The 25,446-nt window shown below is 46.0% G+C and overlaps 1 protein-coding gene across 1 annotated transcript in view; it reads right to left on the bottom strand.

The window, feature by feature from the left end:
* The window catches only part of DNAJC5B (DnaJ heat shock protein family (Hsp40) member C5 beta), a 371,842-nt gene that overhangs the window by 240,980 nt on the left and 105,416 nt on the right, over nucleotides 1–25,446 (bottom strand). The gene's annotated exons all lie outside the window — the stretch shown is intronic.

The raw sequence follows: 25,446 nt of genomic DNA, 5'->3' as shown, positions 1-25,446 counted from the left end.
CGGATCAGCTGAACACTTAGATTTGGCAAAAGTAAACCTAAAAGTGAAAAACAAAAATCCGTTTTAACCAAATATGGAAAAGCAAACTCTCTACAAGATAATCTATTGTCCGTTACAAATGAGATTTCTGAAAATAAGGAAATCCCCTTGAAGCTTCCCCATACTGAAAATAAGACACAGGTGCTTCTCACAACATTAGAAAATCATCAAAAAGTTTATTTATTTCAGTTCTTCAAAATAAAAAGTGAAACTCATATATTATAGTCATTACAAACAGAGTGATCTATTTCAAGTGTTTATTTCTGTTAATGTTGATGATTATGGATTACAGCCAATGAAAACCCAAAAGTCATTATCTCAGTAAATTAGAATATTGTCTAACACCAGCTTGAGAAATGATTTTAAACTCTGAAATGTTGGCCTACTGAAATGTAAGTTCAGGAAATGCACTCAATACTTGGTCGGGGCTCCTTTTCCATCAACGACTGCATCAATGCGGCGTGGCATGGAGGTGATCAGCCTGCATAGTGGAGATCCTGAGCCTAGTTTGAGGGTCACCCCTGAGTCATGCCAAGTGTATTTGTAAGGAGGTTGCTTTCCCTGCTCCTTACCTGGAACCACTTAGTCAGACAGCTGGGTTGTCGGGGGGAAGACCTTCTGCCCTGGACAGAAGGGACCATGTGACTGCAAGGGGAGAGAGAGGAAGAGAGGGGGGCGTGGTGAGAAAAGTGCGGGAGAGCAGAGCGCGCCAGAGAGAGGGGAGAGCGTGCCAGGGAGAAAGCAGGCTGCAGCGCCACGCTCCCCATGACAGAGTGCTCCCCGTGAGGGCACTAAGGCTGGAGTGAGAGTGGGGACTTGGAAGGCTCCATAATCAGAGACGACGTGTCCCCTTGCAGTGACCTGAGTGCGCAGCCCCGGTGACCGCACTGTCAGCCTGGTGTACAGAGACTCGCAGCAAAATGGCTGTGTGATTTCCTGATTGCAGCTTCACTGAGAGAAAAGTCTTAACCCCGGAGTTTCCAGTTCCCAGGAAACAGAGAAGAGACTTCTATCCCCTGGTCCCCGCAGTATCAGTACAGAGACTGTGATTCTTGGTGAGAGACTTAACAGTGCGGAGCCCCTGATTCCTGGCTGTGCTGTAAAAGCTAAAGACTTCATCTTGTGAGTACATGAAAGCGAACACTGCGGGTGACTGTACCCATGCCGGAATTAGGACCCTCCAGTCAGGACCTCCCTGGACTGATAAGTTACAAGAACACTCGTTAACCCTTTCGTTTTCGCTTAACTGTTTACTGTTTGATTTACCTCTATTAACCCCCTGTTTACTCCCTGCGAGGAGAATCTTACTCCTGTTAATAGATTCCCCTCAACAGTTGGTCTGTCTGTTCCATGGTGACATACGCAACCCTGCACTCTATTACATATTTGCAGAGGAGTAGAAGAGGGCTGTCATTGATCTAATGCTAAAATATGTCATACACTGTATTGCCGTTTTCTATATCTTTGCATTCACTGCAATTTTATAGTAGAAATATGTTGTACTGAAGTTGAATGCATGGAAGGAGTTATAGCTCGTTAGCCATGCAGTGGGAGTTTTGGGAGCAAAAATGGGAATGCTTCTTGTGTTAGTATGTTGATTTGGGGTTAGGTAAAGATTGAGCAAGAAGTAAAGCCGCAGCTTAGGTGTGTGAGGAAGCCTACTAAAGGGAATAAATATTCACCGAATTCCACGCCCATTCATTTCTCTTAAGTAGCGGGCACACTGACCGCTCGGCAGCTGCAGGAAGCCGGCGGCTGACACTGTGCGCACTACTGAAGAGCGAGCAATAAATACTCACTGCCTTCCACACACATAGTCCCAGCACGCAGAGCAGTGAGTATTTCAGCAGCTGTCCTTCGGCAAACAAACAGGCACTTCCCGTATGTGTTGCAGCTGTCTACCGCCGCAAAACATGCAGCCGCAGAGACTCAAATCTATTATCCAAGCACGCCCAAGATACTCAGATAACACCCGACCATGCTCGACTAACACATTATAAGAACACATTTGCTCATCACTACTGTCCACTGGTGACTGGTAACTTTGGCAATAAGCTGTGTACTACAAAACTGCAACGCTGCTTGATTTTAGAAGCACTTTGCAATTTTACCTATTTAATAAGATTATAAAAACCCTTTAAACTCTCTATACATACTATTGTATAATTCCACTGACTGATCTAAACCTATTCGCTTTTAAAACAATTCTTATGTAATAATAATAGCTTATTATTCCTAAGAGTCGACCATGCAAAAGAGGACTACTGTATATGCGTAGATTTAAAATTAATATTCCAGGTCACCACGAGGTCTCATTTCCTTCTTTCTTTGTGCAGAAATCAATCGCTGACATTCATGCCTCTTATGCTCTAGATATTTGATTTTTTGACGTTATACCTGTTCTCATTGCAAAATCAAATTTTTATTGAAATATATTAATAAATACATCATATTAAACTTATATGAGATGAGTAAATCCAATGAGAATTTCTAATTTATTCTAAAATGGTGTCCTGGTAAAATAATGAACACAAGATTTGAATTATAAGTGTTCTCTGGAGAAAGACCATTTATGACTACTTCTTATCAACTTGTATCCAGAATTTTACTAAAAAGGTAAAAAGAAATCCATCCAGAAATATTAAAGAAACCCATGTAAAAAAGATCATATATTCCAAACCAAAGGGACCCTGAAGATCTGCCCTGAGAATATAAAACATACGCAATCCAGCTGACATTTTTCCATGTAATGTAGGTTAAGATACAAGACAAACATGAAAATATAAACGGTATAACAAAGTCACATGGACTTACGGTACTCATCATAATCACTCCTCATTTATCCAAGTGTAAAGAAATATGACGCCTTACAGTAGACAGTGTTCATTAGAATTAATCCACGTGACCCAGCACTTCAGAAAATTTGCAGTAATTTTTATTCCATCAGCATTAAAAACATATTAGTGCATATATAGAAACTCTTAGTAGCATGGCTGACTGCAATCTATGAATTTCAGGCCTATCATTTCTTCCTCATGACTTAAATGTATAGAGGATATAATCACAAGTAGCGTAAGATACTTTGCTCAAAAAGTAAGGGAATACTTAAATCACACTTCGGATATCGATGAATGAAAGAGCCTTTCCTGACATAGATTGTGTACTTCATTGCTAAGAATATGACCAATGAAGAGTCAATAGGAACCAAAATCATTAACCGATTTGGCTGGTTTCTAAAACAAGAAAAACCACAGAAAAAACACCACCATGATAAAGGCGGGGACAGCACAGGTGTAAAATACTGATGGGGCAACTACTCACAAACCTACCAATTCATGGAGTGAAAAAAAAATTACAATTCGCGGAGTGGGTCATTGCATAGAATTAAAAATGTGCACAGATTAGGCTTGCACAGGGCATCAGTCACACATGTTTTTGTGTGGTTGGTCCATCAGTATTTTGCACCTGTGCTGCCCTTGCCTTTATCATGCATTTTTTTCTGTCGTTTTTCTTCAATTCATGCAGTATGTGAGCCGTTTTTGAATTTAGTATAGGGTGTGAGCCAGTGACCAGTGTCATATGTGAGGGTCCATATGTATCACCCAGGATGCTGTCAGAGTCATTGTGGTCACAGCAGGATGCCTGTGAGTCACAGGGTAAAATAAAAGTAAGCGTTTACCTGGTCAAGCTATTTGTCCTGGGCATTCTTCAGGAAAAGCCGGTATGGGCTTTTATTTTTTAAACAGACTACAGGAAGGAAGTCTGTTTCCTCCAGGCCAGGTCTTGCAAGTGGCCTATGGCCACAGATTCCAGTTTGAGAAAAACCCTTGCAACAGAGGGTTGGGTGTGTCAGTGTGGAGTTTGCATGGTGTAGAGCGGATAGCTCTGCAAAAGCTCTGCCTGTGTGAGGGAACACAGAGCCCAGTGGATCGAACTCCTAGCACCACGCAGCGTAATATGATGGTGCGGTAACCCTCGCCAACCGGACGCATTTATGGACTTTCGTTTCCTGGCTGTGACCAAGAGGATACCATTTCTTTTGTTTGTAAGTTTTTGGTCATTAAACCTACGTTTACTTTGAACTTTCCTGGGTCACTGCCTCATCACTGCATAGTGTGGACACCGCTGCACTACAAGGGACTTGCAAGTATGAGGACTCTTGATATGCGTTGCGAGGTTGCTTATTTTGGCCAAAATATCGACCAATGCCTCATGTATTTCATACATCGTCTTTCATCTTTTTAGCACATTTTATTGCACATTTTTTCTTTTGCTTTGCAGGATGCAGCCAGGCCCTTTGTCACAGCTCTATTGTTGGGTGTCCTGGGACCAGGGGCTCCTTCTCTGTTACTAATGCTAGGGGCCCCATAGCTCACTCTGCTTACTTCTGATGGTGAAGATGCTGGGGACACGTACCTTGCCTTAGCTCCTGAATCTGCCCCCAGTCTGTACCCTTCTCACACCCAGGGAAGAGGGAAGTAGTAGTGTACAGCAGTACAGTGTACTACAGTACACCAACCAGACTAACAAGGTAATACAAAAAGGGGTAACAAACATACAAATATACTCACACAGACAACAGAGAAATGCACCTGGGAGTGGAGGATGGGGTTAAACCAAAGTAGGAGAAGAAAGGTAATTATCACACACTCAAAACCTAGCAACAGTCACAGATAAATCTACCAAACATCTTAACAGTGCACAGATGAGAGCCTTAATGCTCCAGGAGTTGTCAACAGAGCAGATTAACCCCTGCACCGCTAAAAGAAATTTACACCATTTAATATGAAGGTGAAGTGCTTCTAATCAGTGCAGGAGTAGGAGAAATCAGACGCTGCGGTCTTCTGGCTCCTCTTTGTTACAGTAAACCCGTGATAGTACCCCCATTCTACGAGGGACCTCTGAAACCTAAGAACTGGGTATATCAGGGTGTGCCATGTTGAAAAGAACGGATCAGCCTGGTCGCATGGACATCAGATGGTGGAACCTACATTCTCTCTTCAGGACCGTATCCCTTCCAGTGTACTAGATACTGAAGCGACCGATGAACTAAGCAAGAATCAACGATCTTGGCTATTTGAAATTCCAAATATCCATCCACAATGATTGGAGATGATAGTATCCGTGATGGTACAGAGGACGCAATGTAGTTTTGGAGTAGAGATCGATGAAACACATTATGGATCCTAAAAGTGAGCGGCAAAGCAAGGCGGAATGCTACAGGATTGATGACGGCCACAATCTTATGAAGACCGATGAACCTGGCACCCAGTTTCCAAGAGGGAACCTTCAACTTAATGTTCTTTGACGACAACCACACCAAGTCACCAACACACAGGTCCAGACACACCAAACATCTCCGATCAGCCACAATCTTATATTTGGACCCCATCTTCCTCAAATTATCAATAACCACTTGCCACACAGACGTAATTGATAATGAAAATTCTTCTTCTTCAGGTATTCCAGAAGAACGATATCTATTATATGAGCTGAACTGAGGATGAAACCTGTATGCCCCAAAAAATGAAGACTTACCAGTAGATTCATGACAATGATTATTTACCCCAAATTCAGCTAGCGGTAAGTAGGCAACCCAATCCTCCTGATTCTCAGACACGAAACACCTAAGATAAGTCTCAAGATTCTGGTTAACCCGTTCAGTTTGCCTTTTAGACTGGGGGTGAAATGCTGAAGAGAATGACAGGTGAAACACCAAACGAGTACAAAATGCCGTGAAAATTTTGAAACAAACTACACCCCCAACACAATATCGGTAGGGATCCCATGTAATTTTACACTCTCACTGATGAAAATTTGCACCAAGGTATTGGCGTTAGGTAAAGCATGTAGTGCAATAAAACATGACATTTTACTGAATCTGTCCACCACCACCAAAATTACAGTATTACATGACAACACGGGTAGATCAGCGATAAAATCGACAGATAAATGAGTCCTAAGCCTACTGGGAACATGTAATGGTTAGAGAGACCCAAACGAAAGGGTATGAGATGTTTTAGAATGTACACAGACACTGCAGGTGGCTACATACTCCCAGACATCCTGATGTACCCCTGACCACTATTTATGCCAAGTAAGAAGATCTGTGGTGGCTTTATCACCGGGATGTCCAGCCAAGACGGAATCATGATGTTCACTAAGAACTCTCAGATGAAAATTCACAGGCAAAAACAGTTTACCTAACAGACAGACAGCAGGGGTGTCCTCCTGAGCGTCAACAACCTCTTTTTCAAGATCGGAGCATATAGACGCAATAAACACCTCTTTTGTAGTATAGGAACCAAGTCACAAATATCTTCACCACCAGGAAAACAACTAGATAAGGAATCCACCTAAATGTTCTTGATCCTGGGCCTATATGTAACAAAAAAGTTAAACCTGGTGAAGAACAATACCCATCTTGCCTGTCGAGGCATTAGACATTTCACAAACTGTAGATATACAAGATTCTTATGAACCATGATTATCATAACTGATTGAACTGCCCCCTCCTGAAAATGACACCACTCTTCAAAAGCCCACTTGATTTTCAAGAGTTCCCTGTTACCAATGTCATAATTTCTCTCCGCAGATGACAGTTTTTTAAAAAAGTATGCACATGGATGCCATTTACCAGTAGATGCACACTGCAACAATACAGCCCCCACCCCCACTTTAGACTCATCAACTTCTACAATAAAATGCTGAGTGACTTCAGGTTGTATGAAAATTTGCGCAGATGCAAAACACTCCTTCAAGGTATCGAATGCCTCCCTGGCTGAACTGGAGCACTTGAAAAAGTCTGTCCATTTCCTGGTCTTATCCGTCAGAGGTTTGGCCACTACTGAAAAGTTTTTGAAGAACTTACGATAGTAGTTGGCGAAATCCAAAAATGCCTTCAAATCCCCAGGAAGATCCCAATCCAGTACCGCCCGAGCTTTATCCGGATCCATGTGAAAACTGGTGGACGATAACAAATATCCTAGAAAAGGGATCTCCTCAACCAAGAACATACATTTCTCTGGTTTGACAAATAATTTATTGTCTCTGCGTATCTTTAAGACCTCCCTGACATGTACCTGATATGACTCAAGGTTAGGTGAATATATTAATATGTCATCACGATAAATTACCACAAATATTTCATTTACAAAGTGCTGAAAGATGGCAGCAGCATTCGTCAGCCCAAATGACATCACAAGGTTCTCATAGTGTCCCTCAGGCATATTGAAAGCTGTTTTCCGCTCATCCCCCCTTTAATTTAAAAAAGATTACATGTCCCCTAAGACCCAGTTTAGAAAACCATTTTGCCCCAACAATCTGATTAAAGAGCTCCGGGATCAGAGGAAGCGAATACAGATCCCGGACCATTGGTCAACATGTTATGGCATATTAGGTTAGGCTATGAGTAGAACTAGATGGACTTAAAGTCTTCCTTCAACCTTAATAACTATGTTACTATGTTACTATGATCTGATTGAGTTTGCGGAAATCTAGGCAGGGGCATAATCCCCGTGTTTTTTCTTTACAGAGGAAAATACTGCAGCAATGGAGTATGAGGATGGACTGATATGACCTTTTGCCAAACTTTCCGTGATATAGTCCTTCAAGGCCTGCCTCTCTGGACCAGAGATATTATATAGTCTGCTCTTTGGCAGCTTGGCCTCAGGTACAAGATTAACGGTGCAGTCTTAAGGACGATAGGGAGGAAATTCTTGACATCCCTGCTCAGAGAACATATCCCCAAAGTCAGACAGGTATTTAGGCCCTGGACCTGGACGAACCAAGAGTTGATCAAGTTAAAATCCACCCCACTGTCCAGAAAGGCAGAAATAACCACCTTATTTTTACCCAGATGGATTTCAGCAGGTAGAAAAAATTGGGTCCTACCCATGAAGGAGATATGTACACCTGGGTTGCTAACCTCCCCACAACCCAGGCTCCTTAGTTTTCCGGCGACTGGGAACAGTGAGATAGGGAAGGACACGTGCCCACAAAATGGCCCTTTTGACCACAGTAAAAACATATTCCCCCTTTGCTTTGAACAAAAGACTGCATTCCAGAACGAGTTACCCCACCCAACTGCATGGGTTGCTCAGATGACTCAGACCAAGTTTCCCTTCTGAAGTTGATGTAGCGTGCACTCAGCCAGGGAGACGCAGTCAGGGTCATGGTATATTTGACCCAGCGCCAGCAAATATTTCTCCACTGTCTGGTGCAACTGAGAGTCAGACAGGAGAGACAGTGTCCATGCTTGGGGACCAAGCTTATTATCCCAACCCGTTGCTCCTCAGTTCCTGGGAAGAAAGGACATAACCTGAAGTATAGTTTACAGGCCTCCCTGAAAACAACAAACTTGTCACGCTCCCCAGAGAACCTGTCAAGCAAAGTGATCTTGGGCTCCATTAACGGTAGCCTGGGAACCATGGTCTCCAAACCTGATGTTTTAGGGTGCTGCAAAACGACTGTTCATAGATCTGCTAACTCCAGATTGTTCTGGTGCAGTTGCCTTGTCAGAGCAGTGATAGGATCCATAATGGATATTAAAAAAAAAGTTTAGGTTAGAGCTAATGTCATGGCTCTGTTTTTAAAGCATAATCAATCATGCTGTACTCATCTTGCCAGAATCCGGTGAACCTCTGCTGCTGCTCCAAGTGTCTAACATTGGCTGTGGCATGACATCACGTTGACAGAGCAGCAGCCAATCAGTGAGCTTAACATCTCTGAAGGGGCCTTCCCGTCTGCAATGAAAGAGCCGCTGAGTTCACTGATTGAATGCCGCAATGTTAAAATGATGACAGCACCGCAGCCAATGTCAGACACCAGAAGCAGTAGGGGAGACTCGCCGATGGACCTTGGGAAGATGAGTATAGGGTTGTTTGTATTGCTTTACCAAACTGCACCAGGGGCAGAAGATTGAAAGGTAGCAACCCCCTTAACCAAATTTAAAACAGTTTCATTAAACATCAACATATAAAGAACACAATTAATTTAGTATATCACAGTGTAACATCTTCAGAGGGTATTGGTCCTTCCACCGCACTCTTACAAAACCAAAATTCTGAGTCATCACAATCATGTTGAAGACCAGTAAATCTTTACCACAGACCTATCAGTCTTATTTCCACTGGTGCATGTAGCAGTTGTGTCACCCCAGGAATCTAGTTGTCACAGTGGTAAAGCCTGCCTCCCGGGGAGGGTGATGCCATGCCTGGAAGCGAGAAGGAGTTCCCTTATCAGGTAACACTAGCATACAACTCTTTCCTGACTCCAGGACAGAAGGGGCAGCTCTAGACCAGTTTCAGGATAGCTTCCCTAAAAGTTCTGGTCTGGAGGTGGAGTTAGTCTGTGTGAGACAGTGAAGGGAGAGGAGGCACATAAGGAGAGAGAAACTAGGAGTGGAGCTGCAATTGAGCTCACTCCCAGGATTAAGCGCAAGAAACCGGACATCAGGGTCCGAGGTTGTGTGGGAACTGTATGCCCAACAGCAGAAACTGGAGGGCAGGAGACTGCAGGTCTCCTGGCCACAACTGACACCTGAAGGCACAGCAGCAGATTAGAGCTTGGAGTCACCACAAGAGAGGGACACCTGTAAAAAGGCTCGAGCTGCCTGCCATGCGGGTAGCGTTCTACCTGAGGGACAGATTGAGAGAGGAACTTGAGAAAAGCTAAGGCATCAAGAACCTAGAATTCAGCGCAGAAAGGACGGCTTCCAACCCCACCTAGCTAGGAGGATTACGAACCGCTTCCAGGCTGCCCGGATTTCAAAGATCACCTGTAACCTGTGCCCTGGACTGCAATTTCACCCGTAAAACGTAAAGAGACTGCAAATCCTGTGTCCTCCAATTATTTCCTGCACCCCAACATCCACAACCCCTCATAGACTGTCCTGGTAGCCCTGGGGCCTCCGCTCTACCTGTGGGGAGCGAAACCATCTAAACTGCATAACAATTGGCCCCAGCGGATACCTTTAAGCAGCATCGGCCATCCCTGGTCGAGTACCACAGGTGGCGTCATGAACATTACTACATTAGACTTTACTTGCCACTACACTTTATCCCCTTTAAATGGACGCCCAGGGCCACAGACCGGGTCACTGCCGCCATGACTTCCCCTTTAAGAACTGTGCCGACCCGGTACTGAGTATCCCACGGGCGCTCCACAATGCCTTTCTCTCTTAGTTTTTTAAAATCTGTAATAAAAGCCGCAAGGACAGAATAATGCATATACTGTGTGTGTAGTCAGAATACTGATAAAGCGCAAAAAAGATTTACCTTTAGGGCTCATTTCCACTGGCGAGGAAAACGGACGAGTGCAATCCGATAAAAAATCGGATTGCACTCGGACCAATGTTATTCAATAGGTGTCTTTTCATTTGCGATTTTTTTCTCAACCGAAATCGGACCGAGAAAAAAATCGCAGCATGCTGCGATTTGCTGCGAGTCTCGGACGAGACTCGCCAATGCAAGTCAATGGGTGCGAGAAAAAAAACGGACGGAATACGGACCATCTGTATTCCGTCCGTTTTTTATGGATACATCACCATTCTGTGGCCTAGAACACTGTCCATGGTCCTGTAAATGACTGTAAATGACAGAGAAATAAAACGGATTGCATATGGATGTCATACGGATGTAAAACGGATGGTGCGATTAAAAATCGCATTGCACTCGCATTACACTCGCATGACAATCGCATACGCTACATCCCTTTTTTCGGTCCAGATTACGGACCGATTTGTCTCTCGCCAGTGGAAATGAGCCCTTAGTTTCACTTTCAGTCCAATGAATTCTTTAATAAGATCAGCTGTCAGGAAAAGCTGGCACATATTGGAAAAAGATCCAGATTTATGACAGCCGGCCAGTAGGGGTCCCTTGTTCGCATGCCGTCGAGGGAGAAATTTGAAAGACGTTCTGGTACGTAATCAGACTGATACTAAACGAGTTCATTGGTTACAAGTGGGGACTCCACAAGGCAATTTCAAATGTGGCCACTGCAAGTACTGTAGGTATCATATGACGGATAAAGTGATAAAGATTGGCCCTCATGTTCATAGAGTTCGGGACTTTATATCGTGCAGGACTACACACACAGTATATGCATTATTCTGTCCTTGCGGCTTTTATTACATCGGGAAAACCATTAGGCCCCTCTTTGTGAGATTCAGGGAACACTTTAAATCAATTAGCACAGGGAAGGGTGTCCCTCGATTAATAACCCATATGCATGCACATCATGGGGGTGATGCGTCTTTGTTACGTTTTATAGGGTTAGAAAGGGTACATTTACCGGAGCAGGGAGTGGACCACAATAAGATACTTTTGAGAAGAGAAGGAAGGTGGATTATGCTACTCAATGCTACTGGACCTTTAGGGTTAAATGAGAGACTTGAAATGTCGATATTTTTGTGATGTAATTTCTTGTATTATATTGTATTTATTTGTGTATATTTACATTTTGGATATTTATACGTTGTCATTTTCTAGCAGTTTTTAACTTCCTGTTTTAGTTATTATGTTTTATGGAAAAGTAGGTTTTTGTGATGACGCTGTTGGAGGGGTGGTAACCTCATGGCGGAAGACGCTAAATAGATTCCACCCACCCAGAGTTTACATCAAGACCCGTGGAAGCACGAAACGGCCGTCGTCTTGTGGAATCACGTTTCTCCCTGATTGTTCCTGCTTTTGACTGTATGTCACAATAAAGACTGGATATTAGCGGATCGTTTGTCCTACGTTATGTACTACTGTTTGTGTACAGACTGAGTAGCTCAATATCTACTGCATTACATCCTGTGCATGAGGAGCTAACACTTTTGACTAAGTATCCACCCCCTCGGGGCAGCAGCCTATGTCTTGACCTTCTGTATACCCCACTAAAATCATTAAAAAAAGGATTTTACAATAAGAAATATCCTGTTTTTTACGTATTACCACAAGAGGGCACTGCTATATCTGAAAAAGTGGAAAGCACTGAAGATATAGGGTTTGTCTTGCTTTAAATACAAAATATTAAATATTTTATGTGCCATAAGATTGACATACAATGTAGCTTCACCATTACACACGTACACATTATCAGATGATATAATTATTGGTGCTGCAGATCCTGCCAATATATTAGGTCCCTCTCACTGCAAACCCTGCTCTGCAGGCTAAGAAGCGTATTTATTTGTGGTAAAGAAAAACAAAATGAATAAATATAATTTATAACAGGACCGAACATTAGAGCTACAGAGAGGAAACAGAAAAGCCCATTTACTGCTATAGTAGATGGTGGTGGTAAGGATGTGCTGCTGTAGAGGGGAAGAGGAAAACGTCTAAGAGGGTGTGCTGCTGTAGTGAACAAATGTATGTGAAGATGATGTCACAGATCTAGCAAAATCAAAGTAGTGATGAAATGATATGGGTTATGATGTCATAATTAGCAATTTTAGTGAAAGTGTCTGCCATATTACCTCTAGGGCTCAAAGCTAGTGGTGACAACACAAATGAGTACATTTGCTGGGAAGGTGAAATCACTAGTGGTGTCAGATGGCTGTACTTGGGTCAAAGAGTGGCCTGGCTAAAAAAAAAATGTTTATTTTGAAGGGAACTTGTTATCATATTTTTACTTATAGATAGTTGTGTTTCTGTACAGGTATTTGTCCTTTGACAAAAATGATAGCCTATTTGTAGAGATCTGATGTCCCAGTCATGAGAAATCTAGTGTAGAAGCCAAATGCAAATCAAGCTGGAGATGAGGTCGAAATGCATTTGCAGCGCCCCAGGGTCCAGGTCGTTGCAGTGATGTCATTCTCCTCTAGGGGAGAGTGGTGTTACGTTTGGAGGCAAAGAAGGACAACTGCATCCAGGTATCACAAACATGCAACACATTTCAAACTCCAAGCCACCAGGGGGAGCTCTTGCTCCTATTTATTAGGTCACTCCCCACACTTAGGTAAAACTGGTGACCTGTAGGGAAAGTGAGTGAGTTGCTGGCTGAGCTTCGCTCAGGTAGTTGGTCCCTGGCAGGGGTGGGATCCTGTCAGAGATTGAGGGAGAAGGATACAGAGCTGTGCATGCCCCAGAGCTGCAGCTCTTAGAAAGAGACATTGAACGCAGAACTGTATTGCAGCGAGCGTGAAAAGAAGTCGTAGCAAAGGAGTGGATATCGGAAGGGGGCCAGCCCTACACAGGCTGCCTCCTTCTGAGGCGCAGAATCCCGGTAGCCGGAACACCGAGGGAGCAACGACTCTTCATGCCTTGCTCCAGAGACAGGCAGGACAGCTAATTTCACGTTACCTGTCCGCCCTACACTCAGGAGGCAAGGTGGCACCCCTTAGAGGCTGGGGCATGATAGAGTCCCTATAAACCGCCTCAAGCCACTGGTCATATGGGTTTGTCCTATCCTATCCATGGGCAAGAGAGAGAGACATAACATCGATAATATCTACAACAGTTGTGAGGACCTTATGAGAAGCTTAGCAGTAAGGAACTACAACACTGCAGCGCTAGAGGAAGGCTACTAATTTCCACCTGGACAAGGGGACTCTGGACTTGCCTCCAAACTGGCCGGACTCTGCCTGCCCTGTGATCTGGTGCCCTGGATTGTGGATGCTGAAGTCTTCAGTAAAGGTAAAGAGACTGCAACCTTGTGTCCTCGTTCTTCTCTGCGCCTCTCACCATCCACCATCTACACACTGGGAAGCCCTGGGGACATACTTCACCTGTGGGAAGGTATACCATCTAGCTGCCATAACATCACCCCAGCGGACCCCTTAAAGCAGCATCGGTCACCCTGACCGAATACCACAAGTGGTGTCACGAACACAAACTTTATCCCTTTAAAGACCTTTCCCTTTTACATGGACATCCCAGGGCCACTGACTGGGTCAGCCACCGTGACATCCCCCTGTGAACCACAGGACCCGGTATCGAGTACCCCACGGTCCCATGGGGGCGCTCCAAACTTTGGCGTCACGAACAGGATCTACTAAAGCCTGAAAATCGGGTCATATGCGCCTAAAAGACAGTGCCAGAAATGTGCCTAACTGTGATTTGTGCTAAAAGACAGTGTATTGCGCATTGCCGCCAAAAATTCCTGGCAAAACAGCCGCCATTACAGCGCCATGAGGAGCGCCGGAGAAGAAGGGCGTGCCATCGTGGGCGTGAACTAACTGAGAGCGCAAAAGATAATGGCCACCCAGTTCAAATATTTCTGTACCTTGAGGACGTGTCCGTCAGCAGCCGAGATCCGCCTCCTGATCCTAAATGGCGGGAGGAGACAAAGAAAAAGAAACCGCCCCCGGTGGAGAGAGCGGGAAAGAGACCAGGAAGGAGCAAGCCACGAGGACGATGCCATGGTCATCCGCCCAGAACCAGAACATGGGGTGGAGGCAGAGGACTCCCCCAGCCACCTAAAAAGACACCGTGGCCAGGCATCACCCATGGGCCCTGACTTCCTGCAGGCCAGAGTGGAGGAGGTCATAGACCAGCTCCTGCGGGTGCAGCTGGGCGCCAAGGCCACGTGTCGACCGGCGCCCGCAGAAGACCAATCAGCACCACTCCCAGCACCACTTCCAGCATCGCCTGCGGTACCGCTTCCAGAGCCGCTGCCAGCACCACTGCAGACTCTGCCACCGACGGGACCGACCGGCACCGGAGACACCGCTGCAGCAGATAAGGACGCCGACCCTGCTCCGGTGACCGACAAACTGCTAATAGGCCCCGTAGCAGCACCACCTCTCCGCGGGTCCAGCCGGCTCCAACATCTTGACCCCTGGGACCAGGCCACGGGGATGGAGCAGTTTTTAAAGGCCTCGATCCAACCCGCTAGCCTGTCTAGTGAAATCCATGCGGAGAGAGTCGTGTACCGCTGGGTGAATCCCGGGACCAACTTTATGGGGTTCCCCGGGACGGAGAAGCAGAAAATAGAGACTGTGGAGGTCTTGAGTTGGGAGGACTACCAGTGCCAGCTCACCCATAAGTGGGAGGAAAAAGAGGAGAAACGCCAGGCCCAGCACAGAGCCTTCGATAAGAGGGATTTGAAGGCCAAAGCCCAGGCTCGCAAGGACTGCACCGTTAACCAGGCCCCGCGTAAGCAGGGCATAGTGGTCACCTTTAAGTTACAAGGAGGATGGGGCTTTATAAAGGAACAGGGACTGTACGCGGAGATTTTCGTGAACAGGAGGGATGTGGAGTCTCACTTGTGGCAAGGACACCTGGACAGGGACCTGTATTCAGGAGACCGTGTCAGTTACACCAGACACTTTGGCGAAAAGGGTTGGTTTGCTCTGAAAGTTCACAAGCAGGGAGACTCTATGAACCAGCCCCCAATTCCAGGACACCGTCCGTGCCTTTTCATGTAGCAACAGCACCACTTTGTGCTAAAGTAGCTGACACTACTCCCACCTCTACAGTTACTCCTGCCTGCACCCTTATGAAGACCACAGTGTGCACAATCACCACAACAGAGACTGCAGTGGTTACAGGACCAACTGTTACCTGCACCAAAGCTGTTATTGTGGAACAGAATTCAATGGGCACCCAGACCCCCATCTGGAGTGAGGGAGCCCCATTTGTAGCACCTGGTAGCCGCCAGTACCCTAAAGGGCTACCCCCACCAGTGCTACCTCCAGAGTTGCAGTAAGTGAAATCTGACAAGACTGTAAATAGTTAATTGTCTGCTGTTAAAGTTTAATTGAACCCGGCCATGGTTATTCCTTAAAAGGGGTCCTCATTTAAAGGAGGATCCTATGTTTGCACCAGTTTGCACAAGTTATTTGAAAGAACTGCAGAATCATGAACTGTGCATGATCGGAACTTACATGTAAATAGTTTGCACCTTCTTAAAGGTGCTTCCTACTGGTCTTACAAAGGAAGCTTTTACAGAGACTGCTTCTGAAAGAGACTGCTGCTAATCTTGTTGTGAGAACTGCTTTGTTTTTCAGAGACCTGAAGAAAAACTCTTTGGTGTGGCAGAATTCCGGGTCTGGATACACACCTTGTAGCCCACCCAAGCCAACGTTGGGGGTTAATAACAGGTCCCTCGCATCGTTCCTGTTGTTATAGTATTATTGATTTGTGAATTGATACTTTGCACTACCTCAGTAAAAGAGACTTGAATATTATTGGAACCCTTAAAGGGAATGTTTAATTGGTGCACTTGACAGGGTATATTAAAAGAGTTAATATAGTAGTGAAAGTTAACATTTGAATCTAGTTAAAATAATGTTTCAGTATAGCCGACAGTGAGTATTGATATCTTGATGCACTTTTGAATAAAATAAAGAGAGAACAAATTGAACAGAAAATGTAGTGAGCCCGTGGGGGTTGATAGACTGTCCTGCACTTGAGGAAGAGTAGAAATAATCAGATAGTGATTTGCACTTGAATAAAGAAAAATGCTTGATTTGCATGTAATAGATAGTATACCTGTAAAGGTAATGGTATTTCATAGTTAGTTCTAAGTTATGTTGTTTCCTTAATGATTCCGTATTTCCTAGAAGTGGATCCACAATGTATACATGTTTTTGTTATGAAACTTTCAAGTGTCCTCACCTCCCATAAAGGGAAGCACCAGTTATATTAACTTGTTTCATTGCATTTAAAAACTTGTATGTCTTTTGCTAATGTATTGTTGTTTTCTTTTCCCAGTCCGGGACTACTGGATTTAACAGGGGGGAGTGCAGCACCCCAGGGTCCTGGTCGTTGCAGTGATGTCGGTCTCCTCTAGGGGAGAGTGGTGTTATGTTTGGAGGCAAAGAAGGACAACTGCATCCAGGTATCACAAACATGCAACACATTTCACACTCCAGGCCACCAGGGGGAGCTCTTGCTCCTATTTATTAGGTCACTCCCCACACTTAGGTAAAACTGGTGACCTGTAGGGAAAGTGAGTGAGTTGCTGGCTGAGCTTCGCTCAGGTAGTTAGTCCCTGGCAGGGGTGGGATACTGTCAGAGATCGAGGGAGAAGGATTCAGAGCTGTGCATGCCCCAGAGCTGCAGCTCTTAGAAAGAGACATTGAAGGCAGAACTGTATTGCAGCGAACGTGAAAAGAAGTCGTAGCAAAGGAGTGGATATCGGAAGGGGGCCAGCCCTACACAGGCTGCCTCCTTCTGAAGCGCAGAATTCTGGTAGCCGGAACACCGAGGGAGTCTTGCTCCAGAAACCGGCAGGACAGTTAATTTCAGGGTACCTGTCTGCCCTACACCCAGGAGGCAAGGTGGCACCCCTTAGAGGCTGGGGCATGATAGAGTCCCTATAAACCACCTCAAGCCACCGGTCATATGGGATTGTCCTATCCTATCCGGGGGAAAGAATGAGAGACATAACATCGATAACATCTACAACAGTTGTGAGGACCTTATGAGAAGATTAGCAGTAAGGGACTACAACACTGCAGCGCTAGAGGAAGGCTACTGATTTCCACCTGGACAAGGGGACTCTGGACTTGCCTCCAAACCAGCCGGACTCTGCCTGCCCTGTGATCTGGTTTCCTGGACTGTGGATGCTGAAGTCTTCAGTAAAGGTAAAGAGACTGCAACCTTGTGTCCTCGTTCTTCTCTGCGCCTCTCACCATCCACCATCTACATACTGGGAAGCCCTGGGGACATACTTCACCTTTGGGAAGGTATACCATCTAGCTGCCATAACATCACCCCAGTGGACCCCTTAAAGCAGCATCGGTCACCCTGACTGAATACCACAGGTGGTGTCATGAACACAAACTTTATCCCTTTAAAGACCTTTCCCTTTTACATGGACGTCCCAGGGCCACGGACCGGGTCAGCCACGGTGACATCCCCCTGTGAACCGCAGGACCCGGTACCGAGTACCCCACGGCCCCATGGGGCGCTCCACATTTACAAGCCCCCAGTGCTCTTCCAACCTGATTGCATATGGCTTCTAGTCTTGATTTCTCTTGGCTCACTCATCAGATCTCAACAAAAAGGTATCATTTTTATTGAAGGGGGTGGACAATCATCTATGCAACCATGTCAAAACTTCTATATGAAAAAAACATGTTGATATGTTCCCTTTAAGACTTTTTCTTAAAGACTCCAAAGTGTATAACAACACCATGGCCATTATGTCACAGATACTGATGTAACTGCTTTAACGACAGGGATGGACTGGACCAGGGGAAAGGATGTAATTTCCCCTCCCAGCCAATTCTTTAGCAGGCATTTGAGGTGGCTTGGTGCTTTGGAAGTACAGTCCATTCAGAATATAAATTATTGACTGCATCCATATTTCACAGCCATGTCTGCAACATATGCTGGATGCACCTGTTAAGAAGGCCTCTGACTCTTATATCACTGCCCGTCAAAGAAAAGCAAATGGAGTCTAAAGCCATGCAGATTTTTCAAGGTAAGATAAACAAACTGGGAGCAATAATTTTGCACAATCATAAGGAAATACCAGTGGTTATTCTCGGACCCACCTACTAACTTATGCTTTTATTGCAGCAGCTGTCTTGGGATGGCACACATCTGATGTCCAGACTCTCCACGGTAGATACAAAGATCCAACTTATGTCCACTTATGACCACTTGTTGATGATGAGAGTGAGTTACAATGGCCAAGGGCATGGACACTCTACTGTGAGTCTATGGCTCAGCATCAAAACCCAGGCCGTATTCTTTAGCAATACATCATCCTTGGACGTCATTCAGGAGCCCGAGAAGCTCAAAGAAAGAGTCAGCAGTGGAGAGTTCTGTAGCATCAAGTAGGTAGGGAGAAGTCCTATGCTTAGGGGTTGACCCTGCAGTAGAGAAATGATAAGTCCCACACACTTGCTCTCACAACTGTGACGCTAGTCACAACCCATGGACAGGCCGTGAGTCAGCAAAGTCAGACATTCCGGGGTCAATACCAAAAGAGCACGTAGTAAACCAAGGGAAAATACAAAGTCATAAGTCAGGTCACGTGCCAGGGTCAGAATACCAGAGAAATAGCAGATAAGCAAAGGGGCAATAACATAGAACCCAGTCCAAAAGTCAGAAGCAGGATATCAGATGCAAAGGGGCAAAAACAAATGGGTAGTCAGAGCAATTACCAAGAGCAGGGAGCACTTATGGAAATCTCTGAACCTCCCAGTCAGATAGGTCAACCAAGCTGTCAATCAAAATACTGACATCTCAGCACTCCCCAGCACAGGATAGGATGACAGAGCAGTCCATCACTGAGTAAAACACACTCTGAGCAAAGGAATCGTGACAAGAACCAGACAAATGTGGGTGAAGACTGAAGAACCGAAGACAACATTCTCTAAAGTAACAAAAATTGCAGTGATCCGAAATTCAGTTCAGGAATGGTTAATGAAGGGACTTGGGCCTAAGCTTTGTCATGATACTGAATCAGCTCTGCAAGATTCTGGACCAACTTTGTTAGGTCTTGCATTTGTCGGGGTGCACTGTCAGTGGAAGGCTGGCAGCTCTTAAGAGGCCTCCATGGATGGGTTTTGCTCTAGCCATCAGTCTTGCAGATCCCAGGGGGTGCCCTGGCTTTCACCCTTTAAACCCTGCACAGGGATCTGGACTTATGTGTGGGGCTCTCCTATCCCCCTGGTTTGGTTTTCATGCACTAGGCACTTTCCTGGCAGCTTGAATTCTGAGCCTTATTTGATGGCTCACTGTGCGGTAACCGTTTCCTTGTTTCTCACCTAGGACTTTGCATCAATCATGTTGTAGCCATCTATACCTTTTGCATGGGTTACTCCAACTATCTGAATTAGTGTTACTTAGATTACGACAGGTTTATAATTATATTCTTATACTCCTTTCATGCTGCACACAATTAACTTTTATGGTGTTTTGATTTAACCCCAAGCTACCATTATCTCCATCCTCTATGGTTGTATTAGAGATTTCATGGTGGTTTTATTTTTGTGGGGATGCCCACATTTACGTATGGGCATAGTTCTAGAAATCAAACATATCTGACTTATGCACATCTACATATGGTAATTACATGTCTTGCTTTTTTGACCTGACGTACCTTTGGCAAAAAGTGGTCAAGGTAAGAGACAGGAACAGAATTTTCAGGCAGAAGGATAGTCTAAACATGGGTTGAGGTCAGAAATGGGAATTAAACAGGCTGAACAAGAACTGGAAAACTGGAGTAAACTATCGTAAAAATAAATTGTAACTAGGAACTCCTCCTGGGAGTTTAAGTAGGGTGTGGTGCTATCTAATAGGCCACAGCAGGGGGCTGATTACTACTGTTTAAAAATACTGTTAAAAAAAAACTACTTAAGAAAAAAATAGCCTTCTCTATGGATATATCAGAAGTACATTAAATTATTTCAGTGCCTAAGGTAAGATACAGTGTCTAAAAACTTCAAGTGTTCTTGGTCCAGCTAAAATGAAAAATTCTATTTGTATCAAGTAAACAAGATTGAGTTGGAAAGAAATGAAGCTAATGAGTACTTGAAAGTTCTTGATTCAGCTATGCGCATAAGAATTGGGCTTTTGTTCTGTTTTATGAAGGCATGTCTTCTTTCCCGGATTCATAACCTTATATTTGCTTTTCTGACAATTATATTTGCTTTGTGATTGTTACCTCTTATAGATTTTCTTATTGTATTTGGCTGTTTCTTCACATTGGTAAATATCTTAAAATCAAGAGCTGCTGTTTTAATTGTGCATTAAAACAAAAAAAAACTAAAGAAATGAACTGGAATATAATTTGTGCATATAATAAGTAAGTGCATGTTCACACAACCTCTAAACAGACAAAAACTAAGATTGAATAAAAATGAGCAAATGTTCTGAAGCAAGTAACTAAATTTAGTGCAGGAAAATAACATAAGGTACTTAGTTAACGGTCTAAAGCTTTTCCTTTTTTTGCATTTTTTTCAAAACAATGTTGACTAAGTACCCTAAGTTATTTACATGCACTATTGCAATTTATATACTGCAGGGTATTTGCTCATTTTGTTTTTATCTTTGGTTTTGTCTATTGTTCATAGTTCTGTGCATGACACCAATTTGAGTTTAGTGATTTACTAACACTGAGTTGTACTTATGGTAATCTCTATAGTTGCAGTGAGAGTGGAACTGAATTTTCAAGTGACTTTCCACATTGAACTGTCATTATATAACTTGCAACCTACATTTTTCACCAGTTTTCCCCTATGCAGACCCTATCTCTAATTTATAACTGACTTTAATCTGGTGGGGAGAGACTGGCATCCATGATGTCTGCCATATAATAAACACATAGCAAGATGGATTCTTGCTCTTTTTACCTTTAGTAGCACTCAGACAGATGCAGCAGTGATATGGAGGAAATTACACAGTAGTGTCCATCACTAGGATAAACTAGCTTCAATCTGCCCAATTTGTTTTTCGACCTCTCACTCTGATTCTCTGTCCTGTCTGTCCCATCTCGGTAAAAATAAAAGAGTTTTGCACTACGCTGCTGGAGTGCGGACAGGTGAGGAGAACCTTTTTTTTTATTGAGAACGGCAATCCGGGGGGCACAGGCCAGTATGCTGGACACACTGGGGACAATATGCTGGACACACTGGGGGCAATATGCTGGACACACTGGGAGCAGGATGCTGGACACACTGGGGGCAATATGCTGGACACACTGGGGCAATATGCTGGACACACTGATGGCAATATCCTGGACACACTGGGGGCAATATGCTGGACACACTGGGGGCAATATGCTGGAGACACTGGGGCAATATGCTGGAGACACTGGGGCAATATGCTGGATACACTGGGGGCAATATGCTGGACACACTGGGGGCAATATGCTGGAAACACTGGGGGCAATATGCTGGAGACACTGAGGCAGATTGCTGGACACACTGGGGGAAATATACTGGACACACTGGGGGCAGGATGCTGGACACACTGGGGGAAATATGCTGGACACACTGGGGGCAATATGCCGGACACACTGGGGGCAGAATGCTGGACACACTGGGGGCAGAATACTGGACACACTGGGGCAATATGCTGGACACACTGGGGGCAATATGCTGGACACACTGGGGGCAATATGCTGGAGACACTGGGGGCAATATGCTGGAGACACTGGGGGCAATATGCTGGAGACACTGGGGCAATATGCTGGACACACTGGGGGCAATATGCTGGACACACTGGGGGCAATATGCTGGACACACTGGGGGAATATGCTGGAGACACTGGTGCAGATTGCTGGACACACTGGGGGGCAATATACTGGACACACTGGGGGCAGGATGCTGGACACACTGGGGGCAGTATACTGGACACACTGGGGGCAGGATGCTGGACACACTGGGGGCAATATGCTGGGCAGAATGTTGGACACACTGGGGGCAGGATGCTGGACACACTGGGGCAGAATGCTGGACACACTGGGGGCAATATGCTGGAGACACTGGGGCAGATTGCTGGACACACTGGGGGCAATATGCTGGACACACTGGGGCAGGATGCTGGACACACTGGGGGCAGAGATGCTGGACATTGGGGGCAGAGATGCTGGACACTGGGGGCAGAGATGCTGGACACACTGGGGGCAGGACTGGAGACAGATGGGGCAGGATTGGAGACATGGGCAGAATGTAGATAAGGGGCATGATTGGAGACATGGGGCAGAATGAAAAACATGGGGCAGGTTTGGAGACAGATCGTGCAGGATCATGGGGCAGGATGGATACGATGGAGACTGATGGGGCAGGATGGGGAGATCATATGGGATAGAATGGATACTCATGAGGGCAGGATGGGAGAACATATGGCTGGAGCAAGGAATGAGATACACGGGGTGTAACAACTCTGCTGGCATCACTGCATGGCCTCCCATCCCCCACCTGCTTTACACTCAAATTCACTTACTTCTCTGGGCCTTGTTGTGACTTCTCTCTGCTGCCAGCTCCATGCTGTGTGCCTCATGTCTGCTGTTTGCTCTGTGCATGCTCTGTCTGTGTGCATAGGGGGGCGGCGCCGGCAACTCCTGTTTCTTATAGAGACTGTGTTCACCTTGCTAAGGTGTCCCTGGCCAATCGCCATGAGGCTTCCTGTATTTAAGACATCCCCACCCATTGGTGGGGGCCTGTGCAACTTTCTCCCTCAGTCAGTTCTTAGCTGCTGACGTGCCAGGCCTTGTCTCGCTTACTCTCATGTCCGCCACCCAGGAGGGCGTTGTACCCTGGTCTGTTTTCTGTGTAGCCACCCAGCGGGGCTTCGTACCCTGGCTTATGTACCCTGGCTTGTGTCCATGTCTCCATGTCTAGTCTCGTTCCTGACTCTGTCTTAGCCTAGTCCCGTTCTTGTGTCCGTTTATATCCCTGTCTTGGTTTGCTTTTTCTGCTGTGCATACTCTGTGTCTTGCTTTGCTCTGCTCTGCCCTCTGCGACCTTGCTTTGCTCCTTGCTCTGCATTCTGTGACCTTGCTCTGCACTCTGTGTTTTTGCTCTCGACTCTGCACTCTGTGTCTTGCTCTGCACTCCGACTTTGCTCTGCTCTCAGCTCTGCACTCTGTGGCTTTGCTCTCAGCTCTGCTCTCTGTAGCTTTGCTCTGCACTTTGCTCTGTACTCTGACTTAGCTCTGCACTCTGTGGCCCTGCTCTGTGGCTTCGCTCAGCTCTCGCTCTGCGACTTCGCTTCTTGTGGTTCTACCTGGCTCCACTCCTTGCGGTTCTACTTCTCCCGCTCTTGGCTCCGCCTCCTGCATTTCTGCACTTGGCTCCGCCTCCTGCGTTTCTGCACTTGGCTCCGCCTCCAGCTCTTGGCCCCGCCTCTTGCGGTTCTGCACTTGGCTCCGCCTCCAGCTCTTGGCTCCGCCTCCTGCATTTATGCACTTGGCTCCGCCTCCTGCGTTTCTGTGCTTGGCTCCACCTCTTGCTCTTGGCTCCGCCTCCTGCGTTTCTGTTCTTGGCTCTAGCTCCTGTGCTTTCGCTCTGCATCCGCTCTTGCGGTCTTTCTCTACCTATTCTTAAGTCCTCCTGTCTGAACAGGTTCTTACCTGTTTTACATACCTTCCTGCAGACCAGTCCCTACCGGTTCTTCCAGTGTACCAGTCTTGTCCGCCTGTCCTGCCAGAGAGCCAGCCGTACCTGCCTCCCTACCAGAGAGCCAGCCGAGCCCACCTGCCTGCCAGTGTCTCTGTTGTACCCGTCTGCCTGCCTGTGTCCCAGCCATGCCCGCCTGTCTGCCTGAGTGCTAGCCGTGCCCGCTTGCCTGTCTTTGTTCCATTCCCCAGTGGGATCAGCAGCCACAGCCAGACACCACCCTGGAGTGGCACCTGGTAGCTTCCTATTGCACAAGTCTGACCTCACCATCAGAGGCTCCAGCAAACACCTAGGAAGCTACTTAGTTACGCCCCTTCCAGGGAAGTTTGGTCTGTGGTCCAGTGGGGCAACACCCCCACACGCCAGTGCCAACCAGTCTCGGCACGAGCGTGACAGTTTGCACTGGCCATGGTTCCCGCTGAGTCCCATGTCCTTTCGTTCTCGGAGCAAGATGCACCAATCATTGTCTCTGATGCTATCTTTAATAAACTTTTGGCCTATGAAAAGCAAGCTCCTGTGGATCTGCCAAGGTACTATGGGGATCCGAAGCAGTGCCATGTGTTCCTGGAGCAGTGTATGCTGAACTTCGAATGGTATGCTTCTGCTTTCCCCTCTGATTTGTTCAAGGTTGGATACATAATGTCCTACCTAAGAGGAGATGCTTTGCTATGGATCAACCCCTTCTTTGAAGCAGGGGATCCCATCATCACGGACTTGGAGGCCTTCCTGGCGGCCTTCCATAAAGTCTTCGATGTGCCAGTGCAGCGCCCCAGAGTCCTGGTCGTTGCAGTACTGATGCTCCGCCGCTAAGGGGGGCTATGGTACGTCTGATGGCACTGAAGGAGTTCACCTGACCAGGTATCACAGACACCAATACACTTCACAGTCTGGCCTCCAGGGGGAGCTAAGGGTGCTATGTATTAGGCCACTCCTCACGATCTGGTAAAACTGGGGGTTAGATTGGAAGTTAGACAGAAGCTGACTGGGTTGGAACCAGGCAACATCCTGTGGCAGAGGGTGTTGCAGGGGAAGATTCAGGGGGGTCCCTGTCAGGGGTGGGATCCTGACAGAGGCCTAGCGAACAGAAAGAACGTTACGGGACCGCGCCTGCACTTCATTGCGGCGGTACCCCAAGAAAGGACAAGAAGCGAGGTTTATTGTGCTGAGTGAGAAACGAGATCAACGCAACAAGGAGAAACACCAGTAGGAGTCGTGCTGTAAGATGAGGCAACATCCTACTGAGGCGCGCAGCCAGTGGCCGGAAACGCTGAGGAAGTATTGAGCTCCAGGCCTTACTTCAAACCTATGGCAGGACAGTGAGTTCTAGGCGGGCTGTCTCACCCAAAATCACCTAAGCAGACACAGGGGGCAATATTTGGAGAGGGGCGACTCTAGGGTCC

The sequence above is a fragment of the Ranitomeya variabilis genome, chromosome 6, assembly GCF_051348905.1.
Source record: "Ranitomeya variabilis isolate aRanVar5 chromosome 6, aRanVar5.hap1, whole genome shotgun sequence".
Lineage (NCBI taxonomy): Eukaryota > Metazoa > Chordata > Amphibia > Anura > Dendrobatidae > Ranitomeya > Ranitomeya variabilis.
Note: the sequence above shows the minus strand (reverse complement) of the source record. Positions and strands in the feature narration are given on the sequence as shown.